Source organism: Podarcis raffonei, chromosome 8 (genome assembly GCF_027172205.1).
Source record: "Podarcis raffonei isolate rPodRaf1 chromosome 8, rPodRaf1.pri, whole genome shotgun sequence".
Taxonomy (NCBI): Eukaryota; Metazoa; Chordata; class Lepidosauria; order Squamata; family Lacertidae; genus Podarcis; species Podarcis raffonei.
In genome coordinates, this window is record NC_070609.1 from 60,504,291 (window position 1) to 60,519,173 (window position 14,883).

The 14,883-nt window shown below is 42.0% G+C and overlaps 1 protein-coding gene across 5 annotated transcripts in view; it reads left to right on the forward strand.

Moving 5' to 3' along the window:
- Positions 1-1,514: 1,514 nt before the first annotated feature.
- Positions 1,515-14,883, forward strand: part of ZNF536 (zinc finger protein 536) — a 443,894-nt gene continuing 430,525 nt past the window's right edge. For 3 of the 5 annotated variants that reach the window (XM_053400278.1, XM_053400281.1, XM_053400282.1), the window contains exon 1: positions 1,515-2,177. The gene's annotated coding sequence lies outside the window, so the exon portion shown is untranslated. Of the gene's footprint in view, positions 2,178-4,291; positions 4,427-5,765; positions 6,491-14,883 lie in introns of those variants that run through there. The other 2 variants (XM_053400280.1, XM_053400279.1) reach the window with 2 other exon arrangements.

Below are 14,883 nucleotides of genomic sequence, written 5' to 3' on the forward strand. Positions count from 1 at the left end.
CTAATCACAATCCCAGAAACCAGCCAGGAGCAAGCCAGGTTGGAAGTTGTGTGTGTGTGTGTGTGTTTTCTGAGGCCATGAATGAGACAATGAAGGGTTAAAAGGCAACAACCATTTCCCCATTATCTTGTTCAAAAAGTGCCTTTTTAAAAGTCCATATGGTGACTTCCTCTCGACCTGCTTTCCCATCCTCTTCTCTTTGCCATGGCTGTCACTTATAAAGAATCACTTGACTTTACAATAACAAATTCAAAAGGCGAGAGAATATAATCTGTTGATCCACAAAGAATTGGAATAAAGAACACCCCCACTGCTCCAGTTATCATTCCCATAGCGGTAGTGATATTATTGATGTGATTGCTATGCTAATTTCTATTGCGGGGGTGGGGGTGGGGAAGTGTATTTTGGAATTTGTTCAAAGAGAATTTCCAGACACGTTAAATGGTGAAGTGCGGAGTGAATTTCAAAACTTTGGAAGACGGGACATGAAAACTGGTCTCTTCTTCCCCACATTTCTAGGACCAGTCTTAAAGAACTGCTCTTAAACTTCTTCAAAACAAAAGCAAAAAACAAAAAGTCAGGAGGGGTGGGGAAAGAGAAACTTCCTTAAAAAAAAATCCTTTTGGAAATCTCTTTTCTGGGGGCAGCTGATTAAAAAGTCATCCCATTTGGATGAGGGATGGGGGATGGAACCTCATATAATGTGAAAAACGAGTAAGCATCCCTCTCAAATAGGATGGAAAGGAATAATGGGAACATTTAAGGAAGAGAGTAATTAAACACACCACCCTTCTCACTCACATACTTTTATTATTCTTTCGGGGAATTGCCAGAAATCTAACCCCACCTCCACTTGCATGGACTTCTGCGTTTATGTTAGAAGATTTCTGCTTGTGATGTTGTTTCTGCTTTCTTTCTTTCTCTCTTTTTTTTAACGGCATAAACTGATTTAAAATGTATGCCAGTCATCTTCAGGGAACTCATTTCAGTTGAGATGAAACTAGTGTTACCTGAATCAATGTTTTAAGTGTCCCTGTGGCTCGGCATTTTGAATAATCAATCTGTCTCCATCTCTTCTTAATCATGCGCATCACAGTCTTCTCTTTATTTGTCAGCTCGTTCGGATCTTGCCTTTCTCTCTCTCCCTCTCTCTCCCACCGCCCCCCTTCCTATTAACATGCCCCTAATGTCGTGAGCTAGCTTTTTCCTTTTAAAAGAAGCTGATGTATTTTGATACTTTTTTTATTATGACTAAATCTCTTTTTTCCCCATAATTACCCCACAATCATTATATAATCCCATCACAAAGAGTCTATTGAGGCACCATGCTTTTGTCAACTATGGGACACAGAATCCATAATTGCATTATTCAGCTTTCTCTCCCCCCCCACTCCATTTTGACCCCCCTTCTGCCCCGCTTCCCTCTCTTCTTTTACTTCAGTAGCCACACATACCCCCTACTCCCCGTTTCTCACCTTCTGCTGGGCTACAGATTATTTCCTAGACCTTCCTCAGCAGATCAACCTTGCTAAAGTTGCTGGCTTTTCTTTTCCTTTAAAGTTATCTGCTTTATAATATAAGCATTGGAGCGCAGGAGGAGTAGGAGGGGGGGAGTGGGAATCTCATATTTTAAATCTATATCTATATATATCCCCCCCCCCGATTATTCCAGACCCATAAGGCAAAAAGAACCTTCCTGGCGTGTTTTCCCCCCTCCCTCTTTCTTTCTTTCGTTCCCTTTTTTCCCCCTGGAAGTTTAATTACCGTATGCTAATTTCCTTGCCTACTACGTGATTAATTAAAATCATATTTTCATAATCATTTGGCACTAGTATTGTCTTCGTACCATCATGATCTCCTCTCCCTCTCCCTCTCTCCTCTTCTCCCCCCCCCTCTTTCCCCTAAATAGTGTATGTAAATAAAGTCAGCCTTAATGGAAAGCATCAAAATGCAACGCTGAGGACCTTTCTCTGTTTGCATGCGTGCGATTGGCAACATAACTGCTTATTTACATTAAATACGCCACAAGGTTACAGTGCAGATCAACGTCACTTTATCGTTGATTACTTCTCTTAAGCGCCGGAGCGTCTTGGACGGATGCTGCGCGATCCAGCCGGCCGCTGAGCTTCCCCCTGGAGTTTTCCAAAGAAGCAGACTTGAAATAGTTTCCAGAGCAGGTAAGAAGCGATGCTTAAATACTCAACCCCCCCTCTCCACCTCCTCGCTTGCTCGAGCCCCCCCCTCTCCGCTCTGCCTTTTTTTTTTCTTTCCTCCCCTAAATGGGGAAAGATCTTCGGATTTGTTTAGGGAAAATGACAGGCGAGGGAGGGGAGAGGGTTGATCGAGGCTGGATCCTTAACAGCAGCAGCAGCGGCGACGGGTGGGTGGGAGGCTGGAGTGGCGGCGATGTGGGGGGGGGGAATCTTAGAGAAACGGCTCGGTTTTTTAATAAGTGTGTTTATACGGGCTCAAGGTCATGCCCCAAACTGCTCGGTGTTAAATGCTCCCCCCCCCTTTTTAGTTGCTTAGGCAGAAAAAGGAGCGAGCGAACGAGCGAGGGGGGAGGAAAATGGACGATCCCAGCCCCCATTCTTTTGTAGATTATTATATCAAGGGGTTGAGCATTTGGCTCATCAAAGCTAAATGCCGCAAGACCTATCTAGTTGCTGTGAATTATGCCAAGGCGACAATGGAGTGGTGCCTTTTGAATGCTACAATGCTTTTCACCTACCAGATCGGGGAGGGGGAATCCAAAGCAGAGGAGAGCGAGAGAGAGAGCCGGGGATGTCTTGCGATGTTGCCTGATCGCTATCAAGGAAGAAGAGAAAAGGGGGTCCTCCTGCAACCCCCCCAAAAAGCGGCAGATGAAAATAACACCTCCTTTCCGCCCCCACCTCCCCGTCCTTGGGATGGCTGGCCAAGATTTCGGGGGAGTCAGCCTGGCCGATCGGAGTTCCTCTCCTTGGTCACTTTCTCTCTCTCTCTCTCTCTCTCTCTCTCTCTCTCTCTCTCTCTCCACACGCCCCCCCCCCAGCCACCCACCCCGCGTTTCTCAGCCCGAGCAAATGATCAAGTCAATCATGTGGGGGATATGCTTCATTATTCATTGAACACAATCTTTTTCCAACGCTCCGCTTACGTGCAGGGGAGTTTCTCGTACCGTAAAACAAAACAAAAAAAAATTGGGAAGGTAAGGAGAGACAAAAGGGACGCCCCTGCTGGGTTGTTTATTTGCTCCTCTTTTTATTTTTTTTGGAAGAGAGGAAAAAAGATAAAGAGATAAGAGAATTTTTTTGGGGGGGGAGGACCGGAGTTTTAAAAATATCTATCTTTCTAAAAAGCAGGGTGCCCCCCAGACGTTGCCAAAGTCAGTTTGGAGTCCTTTCTCTCTCTCTCTCTCTCTCTCTCTCTCTCTCTCCACCCCCCCCCCTTTGCATCATCGCAACAGGGCCTGCGTGATTAAAAAATACAGTATAATTAAATATCCATAGCAGTGACGTTTGCGAGCAAAGGCTGTCAGGGGAGAGAAGAATGAAAGGAGCAAAGGAGCCATTGCATGGCGCTGTAGAACTTAGCCTGGAGGAGAGATCGAGCGAGCGAGCGAGGCTGGAGAGCCGGCGCGGCTCTGGCTGGGTCCCTCTTTAAATCCGTTACTTTCGCGGGGTGTGCGCGTGTGTGTTTATGTGCCGGGGACCTGGAGAAAGGCAAAAACTTCCCCCGGATTTTTTTTTAAAATAAACATAGATGGAGGATTTAAGACCCCCCCTCCCTCGGCTGTGCAACACTCTCAAGTTGCCCAGAAACTTTTCATTAGGGTTTTTTTCTTTCTTAAAAAAAGGAATTGGTGCAATGCAAACTTCTGCAAAAGTGCCTCCTTTCCCACGTGCGCGGGTTGCATCCTCCCCTTTCTTTGGGCTTCTTCAGGGGCAAACCGAGAGATGTAAAAAAGAACAAGGCGACCCCCCTCCCCCGCGCAAAAATACCCCCAACAACAACAAACCACCCCTCCAAACCTTTTAACACCTCTTTCCCCAGCCCCGGAATCAATGGCGACCAAAAGTTTCGCTTCTTCGCCGTGCCCCGCGCGTGCCAAAACTTCTGCCGCGCTGCTGCCTTCGCAGCGAGCCCTGCCATTTTGTGCCCGGGTCTGCTCGACCTCTGCTTAGCGAGAAGCGCGCCTGGGCTTGAGGTTGCGGTGGGGGGTGGGCTTTGCACTTGTCTTTCGGAGCAGTTCAAAATGCTTCTTTTTGGGGGGCTGGGGAGTAGGCAAGGGATTGCTTTGCGGGTGGGGTGGTGGGCAGTAGGGAATTGGAAGAAGGAGCAGGCATGAGATCTGCCCCTCCACCCTCTTCCCACCGGAAGCAGGCAGCAAGCACCTGCCAGACAGGAATCCAGGGCATTTGGGAGACACGACCTCAAGTAACAGGTTAAAAGGGAAACTTAACGTGGAGAGAGGGAGAGGTGGGGGTGATTCCTGCAAGCGGGCGATACGGAAAGCAGCACCTCGGACTTGCCTTCTTTACAGGGTGGGTGGAAGAGGGTTTTTTTAAATATATCTAGGAAGACTTGGGAGCGAGGTTGTTGAAGTGGCTGCCCCTGGTCTTCTTTCCGGGGTGGGGGGTGGGGGTTGGCTGCCTTCTCCTCGTCTCTGCATCAATTTTATTTTGTGGAGGGAAATACAGCCATAGACTTCTTTTTAAAAAAAAGCAACTTATGTTTTTCAGCACTAAAAAGTTGTTTAAGAAAATATGTAAATAAAGAGAAGGCTTTGATGCCACAGTAGGAAAAAAATCCCAGCTCTTGAGGTGCTCATCTGTTGCAATGGGGCCATTATTTAATAATAAAGAGATAAGGAGCAAGTGGAGTGGGAAAAGGAAAGAAGCCTAGAATTGGGAAACTTTAAAAAGCAAACCAATACTCTCTGTTTCTCTCTGTGTAAAACAATGGGCATTTAATTAGATTTTTTTAAAGTTTTGTTTTTAAAACAAACACCTCGCAGATTACCAAAGGTTCTAAATCTACGAGTTAAATATGCATATATAAATTTTTTTGGGGGGGGTTGTTTGGTTGGGGCCTGGCTAATGTCACCACCATGCTGGTATTTTTTGCGTAATCATTTGGTAGGTAACTCGAAATTCCAAGTGTCTGGGGAGGAGAGAATAGAAATTTGCAAAACAACAACAGAATAGGGGGAAGAGAGAGAGAGGGCGAATGGTCGGACTGGAGGCTCTCTGGAGGTGCAATGGGTGCTATTGTCGGAGGGTTTTTTGTTGAGCGGATATTGTTATGTCTATAATAGTGTCTAGGCGGAGACGTGAGTTGTCAGAGCCCTTCATTTTCACTTTAGCAGAACATGAGAGCTGGGGGGGGGAGAGGAGCCCTTGCAACGCTAAGTTTGCCTGCCTCTGCTTTTGCTCGTCAAAATGCAAACAATGAGGAAACGGGGAAGGAGATAAGAGGCTGCCGGAGGAAGGAGTCGGTCCTGGGAAGTGGGAGCGAAAAAGAACCGCTGGAGAAACAGGCATGTGTCTTTCTCCCACTGCTCGAGACAGGCGGACATGGGATCTACTTTTAAAGATTTCTCTCTCTCTCTCTCTCTCTCTCTCTCTCTCTCTCTCTCTCTCTCTCTCTGTTTTCCCTCCTCTCTCTCCTCTCTGTGCAGTTTAAAATAATTCCAACAGGGGCCGTCTTTGCTGAGCTGATCTGCTTTGCTTGCCACAGATAGCACTGGTGGTGCCTTCCTTGCTTGTGTGTGTGTGTGTGTGATGGGGGGAGCTTATTTTAAGTGTCATAATTAAGTTTAGGAGCCTTGTTTGGGCTCATTCAGGTCTGAGAATAAGGAAGGCTGGCTGCATTTAGCTCTTTCTTTTTCCCTTTTCTTTTAAGAAATTCTTCTGTAAGGGGTTGGCCGGACGCATTTGCACATCAAGCCTTGGAGAATGATGTTTTCTTTCATAGTTTAATATTAGCAACTATATTTTTAACCGTTTCCACTGGATTTGATTATTTGTGTGGAAAATATTCCCCCCCACCTTTTCCCTCTGTGCCGTTCGATCACTCAAATCTTTGTTCATTGTTCACTGACTTTGGAAGAAGGCGCTTTAAGTGTATAAAAAGAAGGGGGAGCCCTCCCCACCATCTCCTGGCTGGTTTGATGTTGAAATAGTAAACCTGAATGAGAGGGGGGTGGTGATGGTGGTGGACATTTGCAGCTTTAATTAACTTCGAGATGCTTCAACAAGGACCAGAGCGTTGCTGGTGACGTTGCTTCATAAATCTGCCCTGTGAAGGGTGTGTTGGATAGAAGTATTTACAATATCACCATCTGATTGAATATTCACTACCTATCGGGGGAGCAGATTTGCATAATTTGGATTTTTTTTTCCATTGAAAGAAACTTATTTGCAAACCAAACCAAAACCTCTAGAAGTCCCCCAAACCCAGCTGCTTCGATCTTCATGATTATTCAGGGTTCAAACATAACTGAAAAGTAAGTGACCTGCGAAAGTGCATCAATAGGTTGTGTAAATAAAAGCCAAAGGGCTTTGGGATGGGTCTGCAATTCACTATGTGGTCTCTTTGGGTGCTTCTCAATAGCAGGTTTTTTTTTTATGTAGCCTTGGGAGTTTTAATTTATTATGACTATGATTATGATTTATTTTGCCTTCCTAACTTTCCCACTTCCTATCACTTATTATACAAGGTGAGGTTTTCCTTACAATGCCTATGAATACCTGCTGTGATGCTCTTGGGGTGTTTGTGTATTTGCATGTGTAGGGAATAAAATGCTTAAAACGTTTGTAATTTGGGGGGAATTGGTGCTCCGTATACTTGCTGCTGTTGTCAGAGGCTGAAGTGTGTTGCTTTGAGTCCTTGTCATTGAATAGTTCATAAAGAGCTTAGTTACTCAAAGGTCTCTGTGTTTACATGTCTGTAAAGTTATGTGGTCATCTCTATTATTTTATATCTACCTGTGTAAAACCAGAGGAGAAACTGAGCTATATAGCACGTAATAAAAAATGTAGAAGGCTGATTTCTAATTGTATGCCTTTCACCTCATCCTCTTACAGTAGTAAAGATCACTGGAGTAATGAGAAATGTCTGAAATCTTGATGTACGTTTGAGGATAGCTGACAGCTATTCCTAACAAAGTGGCTGATATTAAATCTGGTCCATTTCTCCAAATGGGGCTGTTTTTTAAGTATTGTTTTGAAAATGTTATTTATTTGTGTGAGTTCCTTTTTTAAAAAAGACTCACCAGGGTTTTTAAGAGGGTTTTTAACCAGGATTTTTAAGAGCCTTCAAATGCCTCCCAAAAGGAAAGGAGGGATGTGGCAAAATTGAACCAGAGGATCAAAAGTGTAAAAGTGGGCAACTGCTGTGGTGTGGTGTGTGCTCCTCCATGCTGAAGGCTGTTTTAGTTATGATGTCATTCTGATAGTGGAGAGTGAATGTCTCCAGATTCTACCATTAAACGCTTGGCCGATCTGCCTGATAATGATAGCATTGACATGTCTGCACTTTGACAATTGCAAGCCTTATGTGCCCTATGAATTAACTTCTTCTTTCCCCTATGAAGCGAGAGCTCTCCAGCTTTAAGACTTGCAAATGCAACAGCACTTTTGTTGGCTGAGCCTTCTCATTGCTTTTAACAAAATATCTCTCCCTAAATTAAACAAACAGGAGGAGGACTTGTAGGTCCTTTCAGCATCCCAAGTTCACGTTAGCGTCAAGTTGCTTTAAGGGTACCCAGTGTAGCAGCCAGTTTGGGCCCTAATATCATTAGCTGCATAATCTCTATTTTCAGCATGGCTAGATTAATATGGGGTTTGATTTATTACAAGACGAACAGCTTCAGAGAAACACACATCCCAAGTGTTTGTTTTCTCTTTATGCTCTTTTTTGTGCTTTCTTTAATCACTTTACAATGCATCTTCTGTAATATTTTGCCCCCTTAAATGCAGCATTCATAAGTGAAATGCCTCAGCTTAATTGGAAATGCATATCTATTTTAATTTGACACATCCCTTTAAAGTTGGTTTGTCCGTAATACCTTAATGTTTCAAAGAAAATCAGTTGCAATTTATAATCCAGTTTCTGTTGGCATTTCCCCGGCAACATGGAATATTTATGAATACATGCTCTTTTTTCAGGTGTTACTTTGGGTTCATCAGAACAGAAAGTATATAACAATAAAACCCTCATTGTTTTCAGCTATGTTCAATCATTTAAGTAGGCTATTTATTTACTATTTAGATGCTGGTGTTATGCCGTACTAAACAGATTTGCATGTGAAACAGTCTATATTATGCACACTTACGCTGGACTTACCCAAAATTGTGTTAGTGTCCCCCAAATTATTTCCACTCAAAGGCAACATTTTGCCAAAGAGTTAGCAAAAAGATAAGTAAGTCTGTAGAGAATACTTTAAATAAATTTGTAAAGGCACTTCCATTATCACGATGGAAAAGTTATTGTTTTTCAGGATGCTTAACTTCTTAGCCACACTTCAGATCTTCAGTAAGCAGCAACTTGTTTAGAGTTCACCAGAGATTTAATGAAACGCTCCTGAATTTGTATCCATGCTGGATGCCATAACATAACCTGTTCCTTCAAAACAGCGGATAGTGAGAAATGTATAAGTTGCAGCATCAGTTTCACTGCTTTATCTTGTAGCAATTCTGGGATCAGAAATTGCCTGATCTTTAGGAAAGAAAGCTGACACATTTGTTTCTTTACATACCATGGAAGCCTAAGGTGACCATGGGCATTTGCGTTATAACAGACCTAAAAAACCCACCAGTGCATTAATATGAGCTGTAGTTTTCCTTAAACAAGCACAAGTTTTTCTCAAGTGAAGCTCATTCCCCCGCCCTCTTCCCAACTCCCCATCACCCTTCTCAGAATGTTCTTTCATTTAAAATGTGCACTGTGGATTGCACACAGGTGTCTTTGGAGTGCTTCTAATAGAAAAGCATTGAGTTGAATTTATATGAACTTTCTAAAAAGAAAAAAAAAGGCAGAAGGAAGCGCAAATTAATTTTTCCAGGTTGAATGAGGAGCTTTCCATTTTTTAAAAAAAGCACCTCTGATTTCACATTACCTGCTAAACCTAAGAAATACCTGTTACATAAATTCTTTCTGGTTTCTGAATAAATATACTTAGGATTAATATGAGACTAAAAGCAGGGTATATTATGAACATTTTGTTTTAAAAAAAATCTCAATTCACATCGTCCAGTTTTTGCTTCAAGCCATACTTTTGATCCTCTGTATGATGTTTGGTATTAAGGAAAATAAAAGAAAAACAGGTGGGTGCGTGGGCAGGAGAAACATTGCAATACCTTTTTTGTAAATATTTTTTTTAAAAAAATCTGAAATACTGAGTTCGTTCTTCCAGAATATTCCCTTTATATGTGTGTGTTTATGTACACACACACACACACACACACACACACACACACTTGCAGAAGGAGAAGGCAGGCTGGTATATGCTGAAGGAAGACATTTATGTAAAAGTGCATAACTTTGGAGGAGAAAGTGGGGGTCAGTTAAACTTGTGAGTTGCTCCAGTTCTCTAGTTGCAATATCAGAACTGAGTGATTTTGGTCAGGGGGATGAAAAATTGAACTTCTAAAAAATAAAATGCAGTACTGAGAATCAGACCTTGAGCTTGAGACTATTTATGATCTGACGGGTGTTTGATGGTCATCTTGGAATGGATTGATGTCATCTGTCTATTTCCTCATGTCTCCGTGGGAAAAATAACCCAGCAGAACATTGCTAGAATGATAAGAATGGGTAGAGTTAACCGCAGGATATGAATGATCTTTTTGGTTTCTCCCAGTGATCAACGGGAAATTTGATAATACGTCTTTTGGTTCAGGTGAGGAAATACTTTATCATCATTTCCTTTCTACACTAGGGGAGTGACTAAACTGCAAACTTCTAATAGACGAGTTGCAATCTTGTGATTCTAATATCTAAAAGTATGTAGAATTAAACAGATGGACCACAATGAATATTCTAACTGCAGTTCTTCTAGTGAACTGTGCTTCTCTCCCCCTATCCCATCAGATAGAGCTTGTGAAGTGCAGCCCTCTGCATGTTTACTCAGAAGTAAATTCCACTGTGCTCAATGGAGCATTACTTCCAGTTAAGTGTTAATAGGATTGTAGCCTAGATGTGTTAATGTTTGCTGCAATTTATATCTTTAAATGCATACCGGACCAAATTGGTATTTGAAGGCTTCAGGTTTGTTAGGTCAGACTATAACATATAAAAGAAAAACAGTTTTGTCACAATATTGTTATGGTTTAAACACAAATCAAGGAGATGACGCAAAAGCAGCACCAGCAGTTTCAGAATCTGACCCCTTGTATTTCACCGTGCAAAGTTGCATTCATGATCATTTGTCAGAGCCGTGCAGCCAAGGGAAGAATAACATGGGATTCTCTCTCTCTTTCATAAAAAGGGCTAACATTGTAAAATTCACATCGTCACCCATTGCGGTAGGACTTCGTGGCAGAAAAGGCTATCAAGGCTGCATTGGCAAACACCAATAATGCTTAACATCTGCATGGGTGCTGTTCTGTGACTTCAGAGCTGTGCAGATGTACAAAGATGGACAACTGGAGCGCAGGAAGGTGATGTCTGTGCAAGCCTCAGAATAAAAGCTCTGGCAGCATTGGTGAAACTCAAATTGGTGAATATTTTATCAGTGAAAATGATGAAAACTGTGGGCAACTTTATGCTAAACATGGCTGATATATGAGACTGGTTGGCCTTTTTCCTGTTCTTTAAAAGTTCTTATATTGATGAATCTGCAAGGATGTGCAATGATTAGGTTTCATTTTGATATACAGCAGTATTATGGTCTCCATAGGCTTGCATTGACATTTCCTTCGGAGCTGTGTGATGGAACTAAGTGGAAAAGGCTGAGTGCCACTCAGGAATTTGCTTCTTCTACCTTTTTTGAGGGGGGTATTGCATTAAGGATGGTGATACAGGGGTATCCACAATGAAACCGTAACATCGGTGTCAGAAACAACTGTTTTAAAACAACCATTTGATTGGAACAGCCTGTCAAGTTGAGCTTCTGCTTTTGTTATTATTGAGAAGTACCAGAGTTTGTGTGTGTGAGTGCTTTAAACTGTTGCTTTTAATGTCCTTTTTTCATCAGAGTCCTCTACATTTGCAAGAAGTGCCTGGAAGCTTCAAGGGGTGGTTTCTAAGGCTAGATGGGAACCATGCACTCCATGAGCTAGCCCTGGAAACTCATGGAAGTGCCGAGGACTTGGGAATAAAGAAGATGTTACATTCTTGAGCCTGTCCAGGGCCCCATCTGCATTATACATTTAAAGCACTATTCTTCCACTTTAAACAGTTTCCCCAAAGAACCCTGGGAAGTGTAGTTTCTTAAGCATGATTGACTGGTTAGAAAATCCCTGTTCTCCTCACAAAGCTACAGTTCTCAGAGAGGTTTAACAGTCAGCTCCCCCTCCTGAAGTTCTCTGCACTAATACAGGTGTGCATGCATTTATGTGACTTCATTTCATACAACAAAATAGAATATATTATTGTGGTGATATTCAGCTTAAGTTTTACCCAGAGTAGATTAATGAATATGACCAAGTTATCTCTATCAATTTTAATAGGTCTAATCTGAGTTCAGCTTAGTTGAAAACCACTCTTATGTTCCTGTTAACAACCTTTTATTTATTATTCAACTGTATAGATGGTTCTTCATAACATAGTAATCAAAGGGCAGTTTCCAAAAAAGTATCTAAAAATATAATGCAAATAAATCAAATGCTGATACAATACCATATTGATACAATACTAATATGCTAAAATTGAATACAAAACATTTACAGGGATAGGATCAGATCAGACTGATTAAGACCTTAGGTATTAGTTATAGCCCAAAGTAAGGTCTTGTCTTGTATCAGCACAAAACATGCTGTTGCTGCCCCTCAGAACTGCAAGCAGGGCTCATGCTGCCAATCTCAGAGCTTTGACCAGTCTGTACAGTGGTACGTCGGGTTAAGAACTTAATTCGTTCTGGAGGTCTGTTCTTAACCTGAAACTGTTCTTAACCTGAGACACCACTTTAGCTAATGGGGCCTCCCGCTGCCGCCGCACCACCACCGCATGATTTCTGTTCTCATCCTGAAGCAAAGTTCTTAACCTGAGGTAATATTTCTGGGTTAGCGGAGTCTGTAACCTGAAGTGTCTGTAACCCGAGGTACCACTGTATATGCAAAGGCACTGTGACAAGTACCTGAGTCCAGTGAGAAATTCTAATAACACTTTATTGAGAAAACTGAACAAAACACTGTGTAAACTGTGAGGAGCAATGGACAGAGAGGTTCCCCCCTTTTATACTTCAAGTTTTGTACATAGCAGGAGAAACATTCAGGCAAACACACAGAGGAAAAACTCCCTCAGAACTACACAGCCATTCAGAGCATGAGCTGCCTGATCATGCTTGGTTGCTAAGCAGCATTTCACTCTTGACCATGGGTGGCACCAGAAATGGGATGGTGGGCAAGCCCCCCACAAACATGGAGCTCTGCCCTTGTCCCCCCCCCTTGCTGGAGGTTAGTAATTAACATATGTTGTTGTTATTATTTCAGATAACTTAATATGTAGGACACATCTTGCCCACCTAGCAATATACTTTGCCCATACGGTGCCCCCACCAATTAATTTTTTTCTGGTGCTGCCATTGCTCTGGGCTAGTTGACTTGAATCTTAACAGAATTAACATTTAAGTTACAAGCTGCTGCACCTCCATCAGAAACATAGGCCTTGAATTGGGCCAGGTAACCTATAAGTCACCCAGTACAAGTTGTGCAGAATGGGTGTTACATGGCTTAGTGCATAAGCACCTGCTAGCACTCTAAGATCACCATTCTGCACCTGCTGCCATTTCCAGAAGCCTCAATACAGAGCTCATTACAGGAATCAAGATGCGAGGTTTCGGGGAATGGCTGTGACTGGCAAACTAGTTAGAGCTGGAAACAGGCACTTCTTGCTAAATGATGAGTTTGGCAGGTTGTAGCTGAGAAGCAGTGTATAAATGTTTCAAATAAGTAAAATAATGTAGATTCACCTGTTGCAAAATTAAAGCGATCCCCCCTCTTCTTTAGGGCTTACTGTAGTTGATTTCATTGCATTCCCTTGGAATTTAACTTTCCCCCCTCACATACATTGTTATGGGGAAATTTCTTAGCTTTATGCAACCTTTCACCCAAATCTTGGATACATTTAAGAGGCAGTCAGGGTGTGTGTGTGTCCCCCTCCCCATCTCAGACATTTCTGTTCTCTGAGATACTGGTGGAAGCAAAAACTGTAATGAGATACTTATTTCCTTTGCCAAAATACTAGGACCCATTTGCATTTTATTAGGTTGAAGTAACTTGCCTATGGTGGCACTGTGGTAGCAGTGGGAGGACAGATGAAGACAGGAACCGGTGTCTGAATGATGTGGCAAGACTTATGAAACTGGAGGTAGAGGTAGTGTCTGTTTGGATTCAGCTTTAGGCAGTGCACTGCTAAAACCAAAAGGTTTTTTGTTTTTTTAAGACAGTTGAAAAAAACACCTGTTGTCTGGGTTTAGAATCTGAACAAGTTGCAACTTTTTCCTTTTTAGGGTCCATTTAATAATATATTGTTACCAATCTGCCAGCTGTGGTTAGAACAGGTGAACATGGTTAGCACTAACCAGAAATGGTCTTGTAACTGGAATTTGAAACCAGGTTTGAAGTTCTGGAGATGTAGGAATCTGATTAGCACAAGGTGCAGTTGACTCCAGGTTAGAAGAACATGTGAGGGGGTTGTGGCGTTATGAGGCTTTGTAGATTAGGGCTATGTACACATTGCCATGTACTGTGGCTCCAGTGCACTCTCACTAGTGGTATTTGAAGTTTGTGTACCCTTAATGTTCACCACAATTCATCCTGTATGCAGTAGTTTATTGAGAAAAACTGCTGCTTGCTGTGTGTTTCTTCTCAAACCGGTTTCCATCTGATTTGAAAATGTCAGCCATTTCTGGAGGTTGGGGTGAGCGGGAGACAGGACTTTGTGTTTTTTTGGATAAAGAGAGAGGTTCCATTTCTATCTGGCAGCTTACTTGGTTTTGTTCCCATTTTGAAAGAGAGCAGCCGAGTCTCTGTGATCCATGTCAGCCAGGCTATCTATCTATATCTATCATCTCTATCTATCTATCTATCTATCTATCTATCTATCTATCTATCTATCATCTATCTATCTATCTATCTATCTATCTATCTATCTATCTATATCTATCTATCTATCTATCTATCTATCTATCTATCTATCTATCTATCTATCATCTATCATCTATCTATCATCTATCTATCATCTAGGGGTTTAGGGGTGTTTAGGGGTGAAGCCCACTCACTTGATAATTTTAAATTGGCAATGCAGTTCTTAAAATTAAAACCTAACAAAACACCCCTAATTTAATGGATCCGTTCTGTATCATAAATATGCTGTAGAACTGTGGTACTTTTTGCGTTCTGAAAGTTATAGGTGTTAAGTTTCCCTTTAGAAGCAAGCAGAGTTATGACACTGAAATATTGCTGGAACTTTAATAATAGCATAATAGGTCTAATAGCTAATGAAACATCATGCTTGACAGGATTGTTCCTAGAAATATTGCTATATAGAGAATTTTGAAATATCTAGGTCATCATAAGTATGTATATGATTTACCTATATGTAGTCAAGTTCAGAAAAGTTTCTGCTTCGAGATGCAAGGAGATAGTGAAATAAGTTCTAGTCTGATTGAACCCAATGAAATCAATAGGCTTACTCTGAGTATGACTTAGTTGGATATTAACTAGTACAGTGGTA